The sequence below is a fragment of the Myotis nattereri genome, assembly GCF_964212035.1.
Source record: "Myotis nattereri genome assembly, chromosome: Y".
In the NCBI taxonomy this organism is placed as follows: Eukaryota; Metazoa; Chordata; class Mammalia; order Chiroptera; family Vespertilionidae; genus Myotis; species Myotis nattereri.
This window is the reverse complement of record NC_138094.1, coordinates 38,518,000-38,532,879: the sequence shown is the minus strand read 5'-3', so window position 1 is coordinate 38,532,879 and position 14,880 is coordinate 38,518,000. Positions and strand designations below refer to the sequence as shown.

General features: G+C 39.0%; 1 pseudogene across 1 annotated transcript in view; it reads left to right on the top strand.

Annotated features, from left to right (window-relative positions):
• The window catches only part of LOC308512491 (centriole and centriolar satellite protein OFD1-like), a 119,503-nt pseudogene extending 110,869 nt beyond the window's left edge, over positions 1-8,634 (top strand). The window contains exon 17 of the transcript in view: positions 8,614-8,634. The product of the transcript in view is annotated as a centriole and centriolar satellite protein OFD1-like (transcript). The remainder of the gene's footprint in view (positions 1-8,613) is intronic.
• The last annotated feature ends 6,246 nt before the right edge of the window (positions 8,635-14,880 follow it).

Sequence of the window (14,880 nt, the reverse complement as noted above, 5' to 3'; positions counted from 1 at the left end):
TGTGGTGCTCTGGAGGTTGCTGTAGCTTCGATCTGCTGCATTGATTTAAAGGCACAAAATACAACACAACAAGGCACCACGTACCCGGCAGTATACACAAATATATTCACGATATTAATAACCCCAAATAAAGGTGACCACCCGAATTAAGAGAATTAGGGGATAAGGAGGATGGAAGGGAAAAAGATAAAAGAGAAAAAAGAAAAGAAAAGTAAGGACCAAAAAAAGGAGTTCAAAAATGAAATTGGGAAAAAGGAGGGGGGGAAAAAAGCGAGAAAAGAAAAGACAAGAAAAAAAAAAAGAAAAGAGTGAAAAGAGAGAATGAAGTGGAAGAGGGGAAGAGACTTTTAATATGAGGAGAATACTCCTATAGAACCGCCATTAATCCCAACATATTCCAGCAACAGCTCCCTGGAGATGAATGCAAACTAGAAACAACCAATAATATAACGATGAAAATAGAATGAGAACACTAATCCCAAAATAAAATAAAGAGAAAATAAAATGGCACTTTAAAAAATGGTAAAATGGTAGCAGTAATAATACTGGTTAAAAATAAGAAGGTAGTAGTTAAAAGGGTAAAATGAGGTGATGGAAAAAGAAGAAAAAAAAAAGAAAAGAAAAAAAGAAGAAGAAAAAAATTGGTTTCTTAGTTAAAAGGTGAAAAAAGAAAAAAAAAAAGGAAAAAAAAAAAAGAATTGCAGTAGTGAAGGTCCTTCGGTTCTTCTATTCTTCAGTGTGGCTCACCTTAGACCTGCCAGGTATTCAGGAGAGTGTTGGGTTTCCCTGCGATACACTGTTCCTCTGTGTTGTAAACCACAGTCCTTATTTTAAAGCAAGCCGCATTTGTTTCCCAGACTGTCTTATTTTGTGTTTAGCAAAGAGTCAGTTTGTGGGTCAGCCTCTGGGTGGCAGTGTTCTGGGGTTGGCTTCTGAGGCTATAGGGCCTCTCTGTCCAGTGGAAGTTCACTGTCCAGAGCTGGCTGCGTAATAGTTAGTTACTGGCACTGTGTTGTTGCTGGGATTGAAAATCCCTCTATAGGCCAGACCCTGTTAACTCCCAGGGATTGATCAGATTATTTTAATCCTTGATCTCCTACAGGGTGGAATCTGGGTGTGGCTGTGCTCCTTGCCTGGGGGCTGGGGGGAGGAGTCTCACTCTCCGGAGAGAATGGCTGCCCCAGACCTGGGCCCAGGGGTGTCTCAGCACTCAATTCGCTGCCACCTCTCCCGGCCCCCCTCTCTCTTCAGTCTCTCCCCAGATTCCACTCCTCCGCACACTCTCCCTCTCTTCAGCACAGGTGAGTGTCTGTATCTGAAATGTCCCATGAACAGGATTCAGTGAAAACAAACAAACAAATGCCGGCCGCGGAAACGGGAAAGGCTTGGTTTCTGTAAGCTTCTTCTCTTACCTGGACTGCATGGTCTGGTCAGCTCTTCAGGCTACCCCCTTTAGGTTCAGTCCTCCGTGATCACAGAACCCAGCTCTCAATTCCCCCGGCGGCACCAGGAATCCCACGGTTCTCCTTTCCCCCGTCAGGGGCTGTGCCTGTCCCAAGGGACGCGGCTGTCTGCCACACGGTCTCACTCTGACTCTCTGGGCTCAGAGGTGTGGCAAACTTTCCTTCCCACAACCCTGGTTTTTTTTTTACCTTTCCGGGGGAGTTCTGCTCTTCCCGGCTGCAAACCGTCTCACCAGCTGAGCAATTTCGCCAATTCGGGGTGGATGCTATTAGTTTCAGCTGCTCTCTCCATTTGCTCCGGGACAGGACCTGGGACGCGTCTGCCTATATCGCCGCCATCTTCTGTCTCTCCTATTTATTTCTTTAAATTTAAATTCTATATTGTCTAATGTATTACCTATGTCTCCCTTCCTCACCATTGACTTCTCCCCAGCTGCTCCCACCCCCCAGCGCATGCCCTCTAAGTCTAATAAATTTTTGATGGAGTCTTTAGAGTTCTCTATGTACAGTATCATGTCATCTGCTAAAATGACAGTCTTATTTCTTTTCCAATTTGGATACCTTTTATTTCTTCTTCTTGTCTGATCGCAAATGCTAGTACTTCCATTACTATGTTGAGCAGAAGTGGTGAGAGGGGCATCCCTGTCTCGTTCCTGTTCTTAGGTGGAATGGTTTTAGTTTTTGTCCATTGATTATGATGTTGGCTTTCGGTTTGTCGTATATGGCTTTTATTATGTTGGGGTGTGATTTTTCTATTCTTACCTTGCTGAGAGTTTTTATCAAGAAAGGGTGTTGGATTTTGTCAAATGCTTTTTCTGCATCAATTGATATGACTGTGGTTTTTTTTCTCTCAATTTGTTTATGTGATGTATTACGTTTATTGATTTGCGGAGATTATACCTTCCTTGCATCCCTGGGATAAAACCTACTTGGTCATGGTGTATAATCTTTCTTATGTATTGCTGGACACGATTTGCTAAGATTTTTGTTGAGGATTTTGGCATCTATGTTCATGAGGGATATTGGCCTGCAATTCTCTTTCATTGTGTTGTCTTTATCTGGTTTTGGTATCTTTATCTGGTTTGTTGGAGTAGAGTTGTTCATAGTATTTTCTAACAATCCTTTGTATTTCTGTGAGGTCTGTAGTTATTTCTCCTCTTTCAGTTATGATTTTGTTTATTTGGGTTCTCTCTCTTTGTTTCTTGGTAGCCTGGATAGAGGTGTATCAATCTTGTTTATTCTTTCAAAGAACCAGCTCTTGGTTTTGTTGATCTTTTGTATTGTTTTTTTTTTTTTTTGTCTTTTATCTCCGCTCTGATCTTTATTATTTTCTTCCTTCTGCTTACACTGGGATATTCTTCTTGCTCTCTTTCTAAATCTTTTAGTTGTGGGGTTAAGTAATTTATTCTCATTGTTTCTTGTTTCTTGCAGTAGGCTTGTAGAGCTACGAACTTCCCTCTGAAGACTGCTTTCGCTGTGTCCCATACATTTTGGATTGTTGTGTTTTCATTGTCATTTGTTGCCATGATGTTTTCTATTTCTTCTTTGATCTCTCAGGTAACCCAGTCCTTGTTTAATAGCGTGCTATTTATTCTCCATGTGTTGATTTTTTTTGGATTGTTTTTGTTGTAGTTGATTTCTAGTTTTATGCCAGTGTGGTCTGAGAAGATGCTTGATATTATTTCAATCTTCTTGAATTTGAGGAGACTTTGCCTGTTACCCAATATATGGTCTATCTTTGCAAATGACTAATGAGCACTTGAGAAGAATGTATATTCTGTGGCTTTGGGTGAAATGTTTTGAAGATGTCAATTAATTCCATCTGATCTAGTGAGTCATTTAGGATTGATATTTCTTTGCTGATTTTTTGTTTAGAGGATTTGTCCAATGGTGATAGTGGGGTGTTAAAGTCCCCTACTATGATCAATCTCTCCCTTGATCTCCTCCAGAAGTTTTCTTACATTTTTGGGTGCTCCTATATTGGGTGCGTATGTGTTTACCAGAGCTATTTCTTCTTGTTGGATTGCTCCCTTTAGTATTATGAAGTGGCCTTCCTTATCTCTTTTTATGTCCTTCACTTTGAGATCTAATTTGTCAGATGTAAGTATTGCTACCCCAGCTTTTGGTTTTATTTTCATTTCCATTCACCTGAGAAACCTTTTCCATCCCTTTACCCTCAGTCTGTGTTCATCTTTTTTTTCTGAGGTGGGTTTCCTGTAGACAGCAGATATATGGGTCATGTTTTCTTATCCACTCAGTTACCCTATGTCTTTTGATCGGGGCATTTAATCCATTTACATTTAAAGTTATTATTGATAGACACTTGTTTGTCACCTTTTTGTTCTTTACCCCTGTGTTCCTTCTTTGTTTCCTATTTTTTCTTTTTACAGCAGACCCTTTAGCATTTCTTGCATTGCTGGTTTGGTGGTAATAAACTCCCATAGACCTTTTATGTCTGTGAAGCTCCTGACTTGACTCTCAATTTTGATTGATAGCCTTGCTGGGTACAGTATTCTTGGATTCAGACCCTTCCTTTGCATGACTTTGTATATTTCATTCCATTCCCTTCTTGCCTGATGTGTTTCTGGTGAGAAATCAGTCACTAGTCTGATGGAGGGTCCTTTGTAGTTAACTTTCTGTTTCTGGCTGCTTTTAAGATTCTTGCTTTGTCATTGGTGTTTGCCAATTTAATTATAATGTGCCTAGGAGTCGGTCTTTTGGGGTTCATTTTGTTTCAGACTCTGTGAGCTTCTTGGATTTTTGAGTTTTTTCTTCCAGATGTCAGGGAAGTTTTCTGTCATTATTTTTTCAAACAGGTTTTCTACTCCTTGCTCAGTTTCCCCTCCCTCTGGCACCCTTATTATTCGGATGTTCTTTCATTTTGTGTTGTCCCAGGGTTCTCTTAGGCTCTCTTCCTTTTTTTTATTTTTTTTTTCTAGAAGATACTCTGCTTGGATATTTTTTTCTACCTTGTCTTCTAGCTCACTGATGCGGTACTCTGCTTCTTCTAGTCTACTTTTGATGCTTTCTATTGAGTTCCTTATAGCAGTGATGTCATTTTTCAATTCTTCTTGGTTTTCATTCATTTCCTCTTGATTATTACACATATTGTTGAATTTGTCTTCCATTCTTTCATCCACCGTATGGCCATTTCTCTGAATTCTTTCTCTGACAGGTTGCTTGCCTCCATTGCCTCCATTTCGTTTACTTCCTTTTCTGGTGATGCCTGTTTTTCTTTCATATGTGGGCTGCTTCTTTGTTTCACCATGATCCCTCTTCTCCAGATGTTTGGTTATGTAGTTCTCTCTCTGTTGTGTTGAATTAAAGACACAAAATACAACACAACAAGGCACAACATACAAGGAACTGAACACAAATGTATTTACAATATTAATAACCCCTAATAAAGGTGGTCACTGAGCAAAGAGAATTAAGGGATAAGGAAGAAAGAAGAGGAAAAGATAAAAGAGAAAAGGGAAAAAAAGGAGTGCAAAAATGGAATTGGGAAAAGGGAGAAAAAAAAGTAAGAGAGAAAAGACAGAGAATGAAATAGAAGAGGGGAAGAGACTATTTATATAGAGATTAAACTCCAATAGAACCACCACTCATCCCAACCAATTCCAGCAACAGATCCCTGGAGATGAATGCAAACTAAAAACAACCACTAATATCAAGGGAGGCAAGGAAAAACATAAGCAAAAAAATAACCGGAGAAAAAAATACCAACAGGAGAAGAAAAAGCAAAAGCAAAACAATCTCACAAACAAGCATAAAAAACCCAATATACTCAACAATCAAGCAAACAAAACTAAACAACAGAGAGAAGAAAAAAATTTGGATAGAAAAGAAAGATAAGAGAGAGGTATATATGGATTTAGAGCAGGGGATTGGAAATTAGATATATAAGTAGGGTGAAATTTAGACAGGGGGTAAAAAAGGAATAGGGAAAATCTAAATCAGGAATAGGGTAAGAGTAACAGGACAACAAAGGGGAAAAGTGAGGAAAAGAGTTTTGGCATAACGGTAAAGTTGAGGTAGAGAAAAATGATGCTAAAAGAACGATGAAAATAAAATAAAGAGAAAATAAAATGACACTTTAAAAAATGGTAAAGTGGTAGTAGTAATAATACTGGTTTAAAATAAAAATGTAGTAATTAAAGAGGTAAAATCAGGTGATGAAAAAAGAAAAAAAATAGTTTCTTAATTAAAAGGTGAAAAAAGAACTAAAAATAAAAATGTACAGTAGTGAAGGTGCTTCGGGTCCTCTACTCCTCTTTCTGGCATGCTTTAGTCCTGCCAGGTTTTCAGGAGGGTGCTGAATTTCCCTGCGATACACTGTTCCTCTGTGTTGTAAACCACAGTCCTGATTTTAAGGCAGGCTGTATTTGTTTCCCAGATTGCCTTTATTTGTATTTACAGAAGAGTCAGTTCTGGATCAGCACCTGGGTGGCATTGTTTCTGGATAGACCTCCGAGGCTATAAGTCCTCTCTGTCCAGCAGTTAGGGTTTATTTTCCCGATCACACTTAAAACTGGTTTGGGAGCGTCGACTGTCCTAGATCCTGTTCTTTAATTGTTACTCCCACTCTGTTTCCCAGGTTCCACAAAAACAACTTTCCCCTGCAGTCTGTGTGAGTGACCCTGACTGGGCAATCCCATGTACTGGGTTTAATAATCAAACGCAAAGATTTAAGGGGAAGAGAGAGAACAAGAGCCTGAGAAGTTGCACGAATTCACAACCCCCCACCTTTCAGCTCTGTGCGCAGTCCCTTCCGTGCACCCTCTCTTCCCCAGTGCAAAGTAGCCGGCACACTGGCAAAATCCAAGGCTGCTTTTTTGCATCCAGTCCAGCTATGGACTTATTTTTAGCTTTCCCTTCTGCCAGCAGCCCTGCGGGAGCCCTCCCACACTCACAGATCACGCTGGCCCCAACGGCCGTGGACTTTGTGGGGCTCAGATTTCCCCTGCGCGTATGCATGTTCCTCTCTCCAACCTGAATTGCAAACCACACCTTTAGGGGAAATTTGACCTTTCCATAGAGAGAAGCAGGGATCCTCTAAGTTCATGTAGTCTCGATGCTTGGGATCCGTTGTTTCTGGGTTAGTAGCCGATATCTGGATGCTGTGGATGCCTGGTCTTTTGATGGATATGCTTCCAATAACAGCCACTCAAGATGGCATGGTCTCCAGCAGCTGAGCCAGTGCTCCGGGAGAGATTTCAGCCGCAGTCTCCAACTTTCCCCTTTCTCTGGGAGTCCTCCGCCTTTCCCAGCTGCAAACTGTCTCTCAGCTGAATATCTTCTGCTTATTAGGGCTGTATGTGACCCGTTTCAGCTGCTCACCCTTATCTGCTCCGGAACAAGGCACAGGACATGTCCGTCTATACCTCTGCCATTTTCTTCTCCCCATAAAATTATTTTCTTTGCTACTTCATAACTGTAATTTTGCTACTGTTATGAATCTTAATGTAAATATCTGATATGCAGGATGTATTTTCATTGTTACAAATTGAACATAATTAAAGCATAGTGATTAATCACAAAAACAATATGTAATTATGTTATGTGTTTTCTGATGGTCTTAGGCGACCCCTGTAAAAGGGTCATTTGACCCCCAAAGTGGTCGTGACCCAAAGGTTGAGAACCACTGGTCTAGAAGATCTATCTAGTGTTGTCAGTGGAGAATTAAAGTCCCCTACTATGATTGTATTGCTGTTGACACTCTCCTTTTAAATCCTTCACAAGTTTTCTTTTCTTTTCTTTTTTCATAAATTTGCTGCTACTATAATGGGTGCTTATATGTTTTCCAGGGTTATATCCTCTTGTTGAATCATTCCTTTTAGTATTAGGAAGTGGCCTTCATTGTCTCTTTTTATGGCCTTTATTTTGAAGTCTATTTTGTCAGATATGGATATTGCTCCCCATCTTTTTTTCCCCCAATTTGATTTGTTTGGAAAATATTTTTTCTATCTCTTCACTTTCATCCTGTGTGAGTCCTTGTTCTGAGGTGGGTCCTTATAGAGAGCATATATATGGGTCATGTTTTCTTATCCATTAATCTACCCTATGTCTTTTGGTTGGAGCACTTACATTTAAGGTTATTATTGATAGGTACTTTTTTGTTGTCATTTATATTTTTACTAGAGGCCTGGTGCATGAAATCCATGCCTGACTGGTGATCAGGCCTATCAATGGAGCGACCAGCAGGGCAATCGGGGGTCGCGGGGCCTGATGGCACCCACCTTGGCTGGCCTGAGGCCTATGGGCTGGTGGCAGCTCCTGTATTGAGTATCTGCACCCTGGTGGTCAATGCATGTCATAGCAACCAGTCATTCTGCCAGTCCTTCGCCATTTGGTCTATTTGCATAATATATGAAGAGAGATTACTTTCCTTCATACTTTCCAATTTGGATGCCTTTTATTTCCCTTTACTGCCTAATTGCTCAAATACTATGTTGAATATAAGTGGTGAGAGAGGGAATCCTTGTCTTACACTTCAACTTTCACCATGGAGTATGATATTACATAAAGGTTTGTCATACGTAGCCTTTATGATGTTGAAATAGTTCTCTTCTATTCCTACTTTTATAATTCTTATGTCATCAGTGTTGACTTTTTAAAAATCCTTTCCTTGTATCATGTCCTTTTAATGATTATATTTATTTCCTCTTTATTATGTCAATGTGGTAGACTACATTGGTAGATTTTCTTACATTGAACCTTATTTTCATTCAAGGAATCAATCCCACTTGATCATGGTGAAAAACATTAAAATATGTTGCTGAATTCAGTTTGCTAGAATTTTGTTAAGAATTTTGTATCATTGTAAATATTGGCTATTGGTCTGTGATTTTACTTGTTGTGGTTTTGTCTGCCTTTGGTGTCAGGGTGATGTAAGATTCATAGAATGAATTAGGAAGTGTTAGGAAGTGATTTTCCTAATCAAGTTTTAAAAACATTTAAGAAGGACTGGTGTTAGTTTTTGAAATTGGTGTTAGACTTTGTAGAATTCTCTGGTGAAGCCATCAGATTCAGAGCTTTGATTTATTGGGAGATATATTCTTATTACTGATTGAAAAGTCTTACTATTTATAGGTCTATTCAGATCTTCTATTTCTTTGTGGTATAGTCTTGGTAATTTTTCTGATTATAGGAATTTGTCCATTTTACCTAAGTTACCCAGTTTGTCAGCGCATATTTGCTCATACAGAGGCAGGAAAATCCCCAGGCAGGTGGAATAGAAAAACTGAGATAAGAAGATTAAATGGGCCAAACACTTTGAACAACTTAAAGCCAGCTAGTAAATCCTAAGACCATATTTTCCCCAACCAAGGACACTTGAGAACCAATGGTTTATACCTCTCCTCCACAAATAGGTAATACATAGCTTAAATCACTCTGGTCAGGAAAATAGAGAATAGAAAGTCAATTAATGACTTTGTTCTATCTAAACTTAAGGACAAATAAAGTCATGGGGACAATAACAAAATCCCAATTAGATCCAGGTAGACCCAAGATAAAAGTAAAATAGTAAAGCAGACGAAAGAATAATCCATATAGGGTCATTTTAATGCACTAGCATATTTGTAAAGCACCTGAAAAGCTAATGAATATTTTGATGAAATCCCCCCTAAGATTCTCACCCCCAAAGGAAAATTAAACAATCAATCCAATGATATGTGTGGGTTCGCTCTAGACTAGAGAAAGCCCATGCTGTTGTCTGCCAAAAACTTTTTCCTTCCTCCTAAACTCTAAGTGTCCTCATGAGACCTGCAATGGAGAGATCAGTGGGCAGTGGCAGCTCATCCTTGGCTTACCCACTGATCGTGTCTCCAAGGCCCCTTCTTTTCTGACTTCTCAGTGGGATAAAAGCAGCCCCGCCTTGGCTCACTTCTTTCCTATAACATTTCTAGAGAGCTAAGAAAAGAATTGCCTGGGCTCTCTCCTGTTGCTTCTTTTACCCAGAGTCCTTCCTTCATTTCAATATTTATAGCTTTAATAAATGTAATCTCAAAATCACCTGAACTTATTTTGTGAAATCTTTCCTGCATGGCTGGTCTGATGCAAACCTGCTCTGGGCCAGTCCATGTCCAGCAATAACTCTTCTTTTTTTCATTTAAATTCTTTATTGTTTAAACTATTACATAAGTCTCCCTTTTCCCCCATTGACCTCTCCTTAGCTGCCCTCAACGCCACCCCGTCTGTGTCCATTGGTTATGTTCATATACATGTATACAAGTCCTTTGGTTGATCTCTTACCTCCTCACCTTCTGCATTCCCTTATAGGTTGGACAGTCTGTTCGATGCTTCTATGACTCTGGCTCTATTTTTGTTCATTAGTATATGTTGTTCATTATATTCCACAAATGAGTGAGGTCATGTGATATTTATCTTTCTCTGACTGGCTTATTTCATTTAGCATAATGCTCTCTAGTTCCATTCATACTGTTGCAAATGGTAAGAATTCCTTTTTTTTTTTTTTTTTTTTTTACAGCAGTGTAGTATTCCATTGTGTAGATGTACTACAGTTTTCTAATACACTCATCTGGGCACTTAGTCTGTTTCCAAAACTTAGCTATTGTAAATTGTGCGGCTATGAACACAGGGGTGTATATATCCTTTCTAATTGGTGTTTCAGATTTATTGGGATATGTTCCTAGAAGTGGGATTACTGGGTCAAATGGGAGTTCCATTTTTAATTTTTTGAGAAAATGCCATACTGGTTTTGACTGGTTGCATCAATCTGCATTCCCAGCAGCAGTGCAAGTGGGTTCCTTTTTCTCCGTATCCTCTCCAGCACTTGTCACTTATTGATTTGTTGATGATAGCCATTCTGACTTGTGTGAGGTTGTACCTCATTATTGTTTTGATTTGTATCTCTCAGATGATTAGTAACTTTGAGCATGTTTTTATATGTCTCTTGGCCTTCTGTACGTCTTCTTTTGAAAAGTGTCTATTTTGGTCCTTTGCCCATTTTTTTTTAATATATTTTATTGATTTTCCACAGAGAGGAAGGGAGAGAGATAGAGAGTTAGAAACATCGATGAGAGAGAAACATCGATCAGCTGCCTCCTGCACATCCCCCACTGGGGACGTGCCCACAACCCAGGTACATGCCCTTGACCGGAATCGAACCTGGGACCTTTCAGTCCACAGGCCGACGCTCCATCCACTGAGCCAAACCAGTTTCGGCTCTTTGCCCATTTTTTAAATTGGATTATTTATCTTTCCTTTGATAAATTGTATAAATTCCCTGTAAATGTTGGAGATTAAACCCTTATCAGAGGTAACATTGGCAAATACGTAGGTTCTCCCATGCAGTGGTCTTTCTCGTTGTTTTGTTGATGGTTTCTTTTGCTGTGCAGAAACTTTTCATTTTGATGTAGTCTCATTTGTTTATTTTCTCCTTAGTTTTCCTTGTCCTAGGAGTTTTATCAGTAAACATATTGCTATGAGTTATGTCTGAGATTTTGTTGCCTTTAGAGTCCTCTAGTATTTTTATGGTTTCTGGTTGTACTTTTAAGTCCTTTACCCATTTTGAGTTTATTTTTGTGTATAGTCTAAGTTAGTGGTCTAGTTTCATTTTTTTGCTTCTAATCTGTATAATTTTCTCAACACCATTTATTGAAGAGACGTTTTTCACTCCATTGTATGCTCTTGCCTCCTTTGTCAAATATTAATTGAGCATAATGTCTTGGATCAATCTCTGAGTTCTCTGTTATGTTCATTGGTCTATATGTCTGTTCTCGTGCTTTGTAGTATTTTGGTATTGTGATCCCTCCAACATTGTTTGTTCTCATAATTGCTGTAGCTATTTGGGGTCTTTTTTTTTTTTATTCCAGATGAAATTTTGGAGAGTTTGTTCTAGGTATTTGAAGTATGTCGTTGGCATTTTAGAGGGGATTGCATTGAATCTATAGATTACTCTGGGTAGTATGGACATTTTAATGATGTTGATTCTACCAACCTATGAACATGGTGTATTCTTCCATTTGTTTATGTCTCCCTGTATCTCTCTCTCTCTCTCTCTCTCTCTTTTTTTTTTCCAGCGTCCTGTAATTTTCTGAGCACAGGTGCTTTATCTCGTTGGTTAAATTCCTAGGTATCATAATGTGTTGGTTGCAATGGTAAATGGAATTGTTTTTATTAGTTTCTCTTTCTGTGAGTTCATTGTTGGTGTATAAAAAAGCAATAGATTTCTGGGTGTTAATTTTGTATACTACTACACTGCCAAATTCATTAGTTCTAGTAGTTATTTTTGATGGAGTCTTTAGTGTTTTCTATGTACAATATCATGTCGTCTGCAAATAATGACAATTTTACTTCTTCTTTTACAATTGGGATGCCCTTATTTCTTTTTCTTGTCTGATTGAAATGGCGAGCACTTCCAGTACTATGTAAAACAGAAGTGGTGAAAGTGGGCATCCCTGTCTTGCTCCTGTTCTTAGGGGGAATGGTATTAGTTTTTACCATTAAGTATGATGTACTGCAGGTTTGTCACACAAGGCTTTTATTATGTTGAGGTATCATCCCTCTACTTTCACTTTCCTGAGAGCTTTCATCACAAAATGGTACTGGATTTTGTCAAATGCCATTTCTGCCTAATTGATATGATTATATGACTTTTTAAACATTTTCAATATATTTTTTTATTCTAATTTTTTTCAATCTTTAATTTCTTCATTGATTAAGGTATTACATATGTAACTTCATTGCCCCATAACACCCCCCCCCACACACACACTCATGCCCTCACCCCCCTGTTGTCTGTATCCATTAGATGGGCTTACATGCATGCATACAAGTCCTTTGGTTGATCTCCCCCCTCACCCCCACTCTCCCCTACTTTCCCTCTGAGGTTTGACAGTCTGATCGCTGCTTCTCTGTCTCTGGATCTGACCCTGTTCATCAGCCTATGTTGTTCACTATATTCCACAACTAAGTGAGATCATGTGAAATTTATCTTTCTCTGATTGGCTTATTTCACTTAGCATAATGCTCTCCAATTCCATCCATGCTGTTACAAATGGTAAGGGCTCCTTCTTTTTTACTGAAGTGTAATATTCCATTGGTATATATGTACCACAATTTTTTAATCCACTCATCTGATGATGGGCACTTAGGCTGTTTCCAAATCTTAGCTATGGTGAATTGTGCTGCTATGATCATAGGGATGCATAAATTCTTTCTGATTGGTGTTTCTAGCTTCTTGGTATATATCTAGAAGTGATATCACTGGGTCAAATGGGAGTTCCATTTTTAGTTTTTTGAGGAAACCCCATACTGTCCTCCACAGTGGCTGTACCAGTTTTTATTTCCACCAGCAGTGCAAAAGGGTTCATTTTTCTCCACATCCTCTCCAACACTTCTCTGTTGATTTGTTGATGCTAGCCATTCTGACAGGTGTGAAATGATACTGTATTGTCGTTTTGATTTGCATCTCTCATATAATTAGTGACTTTGAGTATTTTTTCATATGTCGTTTGGCCTTCTGTATGTCCTCTTTCGAGAAGTGTCTATTTAGGTCCATTGCCCATTTTTTGATTGGATTGTTTATCTTCCTTTTGTTAAGTTATATGAGTTCCCTGTAAATGCTGGAGATTAAACCCTTATCAGTGATAATATTAGCCAATATGTTCTCCCATACAGTGGGCTTTCTTTGTTGTTTTGTTGATGGTTTCCCTTTGCTGTGCAGAAGTTTTTTATTTTGATGTAGTCCCATTTGTTTATTTTCTCTTTAGTTTTCATTGCCCTAGGAGCAGTATCAATGAAGAAATTACTTCAGCATATGTCTGCAATTTCGTTGGCTGTGGATTCGCCTAGTATTTTTATGGTTTCCCATCTTATGTTTAAGTCCTTTATCAATTTTGAGTTCTTTTTTTTAAAATTAAATCTTTATTGTTCAGATTATTATAGTTGTTCCTCTTTTTTTCCCCCATAGCTCCCCTCCACTTGGTTCCCACCCCACCCTCTGCCCTTCCACCCCCAATGTCCTCATCCATAGGTGTACAATTTGTCCAGTCTCTTCCCGCAGATCCCATACTCCTTTCTCCCCAAGAATAGTCAGTCCACTACCTTTGTATGCCCTTGATTCTATTATATTCACCAGTTTATTCTGTTCATCAGGTTATTAATTCACTTGATTTTTAGATTCACTGTTGATAGATGTGTATTTGTTGTTCATAATTGTATCTTTACCTTTTTCTTCTTCTTCCTCTACTCAAAGGATACCTTTCAGCCTCTCAGATAATACTGGTTTGTTGGTAATGAACTCCTTTAGCTTTTTCTTATCTGTGAAGCTCATTATCTGACCTTCAATTCTGAATGATAGCTTTGCTGGGTAAAGTAATCTTGATTGTACGTTCTTGCTATTCATCATTTTGAATATTTCTTGCCACTCCCTTCTCGCCTGCATAGTTTCTGTTGAGAAATCAGCTGACAATCTTATGGGTACTCCCTTGTAAGTAACTGACTGTTTTTCTCTTGCTGCTTTTAAGATTCTCTCTTTGTCTTTTGCTCTTGGCATTTTAATTATGATGTCTCTTGGTGTGGTCCTCTTTGGATTCCTTTTGTTTGGGGTTCTCTGCGCTTCCTGGACTTGTAAGTCTATTTCTTTCACCAGGTAGGGGAAGTTTTCTGTCATTTTTCGAATAGGTTTCCAAAATCTTGCTCTCTCTCTTCTTCTGGCACCCCCATAATTTGGATGTTGGTACGTTTGAAGCTGTCCCAGAGGCTCCTTACACTATCTTTGTATTTTTGGATTCTTTTTTCTTTTTGTTTTTCCAGTTGGTTGTTTTTTGCTTCTTTGTATTTCAAATCTTTGTCTTGATTCTTGGGATCCTCTAGTCTACTGTTGGAACTCAGTATAATATCCTTTATTTCAGTCAGTGTATGTTTAATTTCTAGTTGGTCCATTTTCATAACCTTGAGGGACTCACTAGATTTCTTGAGGGTCTCACTAAATTTATTGGCAGTTTCTAGAAAATTCTTGAAAAACCTTAAAAGTGTGGTTTTGAACTCTATATCCAGTAGTTTGCTTTTCTCCATTTCTGTTGTTTGTGACCTGTTTCTTTGTCTCCACATTTTTTATGCTTCCCTGTGTTGATAGAGTGGCTTTCTGTGCTAGGTGTCCAACAGGGCCCAGTGGCTCAGCTTCCCCAATTACCTGAGGTGGACACTCGTGGTGCACCCCTTTGTGGGCTTTGTGCACAGTTTTGTAGTTAAGCCTTGATTGTTGTAGGTATCACTGGGAGGAATTGATCTCCAGACCAATTGGTTGTGAGAATCAGCTGTGTCTGCAGTAGGAGAACTTCTGTGCCGGAGACACCCTTATGGTGCAAGACTTGCTTCAGTGGGGCTTTGGTGCTCACTGAGTTCTGGGGTACAACCCCAGCAGGTCCAGGGGTCCCCGAAAGTGTAA